This window comes from Trachypithecus francoisi, unplaced genomic scaffold, assembly GCF_009764315.1.
Source record: "Trachypithecus francoisi isolate TF-2019V2 unplaced genomic scaffold, Tfra_2.0 Lachesis_group7, whole genome shotgun sequence".
Lineage (NCBI taxonomy): Eukaryota > Metazoa > Chordata > Mammalia > Primates > Cercopithecidae > Trachypithecus > Trachypithecus francoisi.
Window position 1 is genome coordinate 45,105,638 of NW_022681472.1, and position 4,115 is coordinate 45,109,752.

At 45.0% G+C, this 4,115-nt stretch overlaps 1 pseudogene; it reads right to left on the reverse strand.

The window, feature by feature from the left end:
• Positions 1-1,770: 1,770 nt before the first annotated feature.
• LOC117079056 lies at positions 1,771-3,729 on the reverse strand (annotated as a pseudogene).
• Between the last annotated feature and the right edge of the window lie 386 nt (positions 3,730-4,115).

Genomic DNA, 4,115 nt, shown 5'->3' on the forward strand with positions numbered 1-4,115 from the left:
TTCATTTGTAATCATCTGGGAACTGCAAATAAAAACTACAGTGAGGTAGCATCTCACCACAGTTAGGATGACTATTATCAAAAAGACAAAAAATAACAAATGCTGGCAAGCGGACAGCGAAAGGGAACACTTTTACACTCTTGGTGAAAATTTAAACTAGTACAACCACTGTGGAGAACAATATGATGGCTCCTAAAACAAAAATGACAACTAGCACTACCATGTGAGCCAGCAGTCCCACCACTGTGCATTTACCCAAAGGAGAGGAAATCAGTATATCGAAGAGACATCTGCACCTCCATGTGTATTGCTACAGTATTCACCATAGCCAAGATATGGAAGTAACCTAGATGTCCAACAACAGATTAATGGAAAAAGGAAATGCTATATATATATGCACAATAGAATGCTATTATGCCATAAAAAGGAATTAAATCCCATCATTTGTGGCAGCATGGATAGAACTGGAGGACATTATGTTAAGTGAAATAAGCCAGGAACGGATAGCTAAACACCATATGTTCTCGCTTATGTGTGGAAGCTAAAAAAAGTTGATCTTATAGAAGTAAAAAGTAGAACAGGATACTAGAGGCTGGGAAGGGGAGTGAGAAGGAGGTTATTAGGAGAGATTTGTTAAATAATACAAAATTACAGTCAGATAGGATAAATAAGTTCTAGTATTTTATAGCACTGTGGGATGACTATAGTTAATAACATATAGGTTCAGATAGCCGGGAGGATATGAAATGTTTCCATCACAAAAAAATGCTGAATGTGTGAGATGATGGATATCTTAATTACCCTGATCTGATCACTATACATTATATGTATTGAAACATTATTACATATCCCACAAATGTATAGAATTATTATGTGACAATTTTAAAAATAAAATAAAATTAGAAAAAAGTTAAATGACAACTCTGAACTTTATTCTTTTAGCAATGGGAATTCAGTGTAGGATTTTAAAATGTATACAGTGGAAATGTAATTAAATTAACTTGGTATTAGTTTATAGCAAAGCTTCCCAAATCAACATACAGCAGCATGTTATTTTGCCTGCAAGGGTTTCAGTGCTTTGAAATAGATATTTCCCCTCAGTCCCCAGAAAGAATAAAGCCTTCCAGACGAGAGGGCTTCAAATATGAGCAGAATTATTTGTTTATCCAGTGTCGTTCCAAGTTTATTTTCTACATGGGGCATGAAGTAAAAATTATTGGGAAGCATAGATTTGCATGATGATGGAAAAGGGAAAGCCTAAAGACAGGGAAAATAGCTAATAAATTAATATACAGTGTGTTTACTGGAGTTGTATGCATTTTCAGAAGAGGCATTCTTTCCCTACCAGTTGAATGTTCCTAGAAGGTCACATACCAGTTAAACTCCACTATTTTGTCTTTTAGTGACCATGCTTCAGTCCACTTGCCCAACTCCTGAGATCTTATTAGGAAGCTGCTGAAAACATTTCAGATGTTATTATCTATCAGGAGACTGCCTTTCCCTGGCACTGGCTGAGACAAATTGTTTTTATTTTATTTTATTTTATTTTATTTTATTTATTTATTTTATTTTATTTTATTTTATTTTTTGGCAGAGCTAGCTGAGGCTTTATTTGGAAAAAAACAAAAACAAAACTGTTTCATAGATGGAGGCATGGGCGGAGGGTACCCCAGGCAGTGAACTCCCCTGATGGGTAGGCCGAAGGCTAGAGCCCAGAGAAGACCTTAGCCCTCAACCCACTCATGGTGGGAGTGACCACCAGTGTCTGCCTCAGGTGGGTCTCCTGTTCCCTATGCTCCACTGAACAAGAGCCTCTGCCACAGGCCATGGGGCAGCCACAGGATGGGGTAGGCCGGGAGGGGCTGCCATGGCCATTCTCTTGGGCAGGAGATCAGACGACTCAGAGGCCAGCTTCCCATCGTGGGTCTCAATCTTCTTCATACCCACAGCCCTACAGGAGCTGGTACTCCTGAAGAAGCTGGAGCCCATGCCAGAGCCAAAGCTGGAGCCCAGGCCATAGCTAAGGCCAGGGCTTGTGAGGCCTCTGTAAGCCAAGTTCAGCCCACCTGAGCAGACACTGGTGATCTTCGTATGGATACTTATGTTCCGCATCCCAGACTTCAGCTGGTTCTCCTCTCCCTCCAGCAGCTTCCTGTAGGTGGCAATCGCAATGTCCAGGGCCAGCTTGACATTCATCAGCTCCTGGTACTCATGCAGCTGTCGCACCATGTCCTGCTTGGCACACTGCAGGATGGCCTCCAGCTCCAACAGCTTGGTGGCCTTCACAGCCAGTTCCACATGCTGCTTGGCATCCATGATGACAGCTTCCAGGGAAGCTCCTTGGCCTTTGAGGCCCTCAGTCTCAGCCTGGAGCCCACTGATGTTGATACAGGATTTTTCTCAGCCACTTTGCCAATCAGAGACTTCTGGATGGTGATGCTCCTGCTGGGAGACAGACACCCTGTCTACTCAGCCAACCAGGCCATGCCTGGCTTGTATGCTGGCATGGATCCCATGGCCACTGAGACTGTGTACTCAGTCCCTGGCAGGAGGGGGTGTATGAGCAAGAATGCAGGGTCTGGCCAGCTGCTCCAAGCACCAGCACAGGAGCAGGCTCAATGCAGGACTTGCAGCTGGACTGGGTGTGTCACAAACAACTCCTATGGTAGACTCTGGTGTCCAGATGAGGGGAATGCAATGGCACCCAAACCAGGGTGCCTGTGATCCCAAAACCCTAGATGGGGTGTTACAGCATGCTAATAGCTTCCTCCCATGGCTCTGGAACTGGCTTAAACCCATCGCTGTTTCCCATTTTGTGGGGTGGGTGCCCTCCACCAACAGAGGGCAGAGGGCCACAGTGTTACAGCCTTCTTTCTATGCATATTCAGTGAGTCCCAAGTTCTTGTCCCACATCCAAGAAGAATGAGGTTACGCTGAAAACTGAAAAGTGAGGAGGGTGGAGAAGAGTTTTATTAAACGACAAAACAGCTCTTAGTGGAGAGGAGATGCAGGGTGGTCCCCCACCAGAAGTCAGGTGGTCTCTCTCCCAGTGGGGCTGAGACCAGAGCTTTTTATGAGCTGAGAATGGGGGAGTGCATGATGATTGGCTTGTGAGTGTGCAAAAAATGCTAAAACAAAAGTGTCACTCAAAGGTGGGTACAACAGTGTAAAAAACCAATTAGGGAAGAGTAGCTATATGTAAAATAGGTGAAAGGTAGAGATCAAACAGAAGAAAGCATGCCAAATGGGAAAAGGTTCTCAATCTGGTCTGTGGATTTACCAGGGACTTGTAGCTAGGCTTTAAACTGCCTTCAGTTTGAAACTTGGGTTTCACCAGGGACCAGCCCCTGTCTTCCTAGGATTTGTCTGCCTCCTACCACTAACAGTGTTACAGTTCATCTCAGTGATATCCATCTTTGTGTGACACAGCTCATCCCCATGCTTTCCAGCCAGCATCTGCAGCTCCTCATACTTGATCTGGTACATGCGCTCAGCTTTGGCCAGGCTGTGGTTGACAATGTCCTCATACTGGGTCTTGACGTCAGCAATGATGCTGTCCATTTCTAGGGAGTGGCTGTTGTCCATAGACAGGACCATAGATATCTCTGAGATCTGAGAATGCAGCTCACAGATACCCTCTTTATACATCTGCCTGAGGAAGTTGATCTCATCAGTCAGCCCTTCCAGGAGAGATTCTTGCTCTACCTTGTTTATGCAAGCTTCATCCATATCCTTCTTGATGAGGACAAATTCATTCTAAATCTCTGTATGTTTATTGATGTCACCCTCGTACTTATTATTCAAGGCCTTCAGCAGCCCCTGCATGTTGCCAAGCTCTGTCTCCAGCTTTAGCTTCTCTTGGTCCAGAGTGTCCCACTGCCTCCAAAGGTTGTTGATATAGCTCTCAAGCATGTTGTCCATGTAGCTCTGGGCTGTCTTCTGCTGCTGCAGGAGGCTCCACTGGTCTTCAGCATCTGCTGCTGCTGCTCCAGCAGTATACCTTGTTGATGAAGGAGGCAAACTTGTTGAGGGTGTTGATCTGCCCCTTCTCCTGGGTGTACGTGGCCTGGATGTTGGAGTCTACCTTTGGCTTAAGGGGGCTCAGTAGGCTCTGG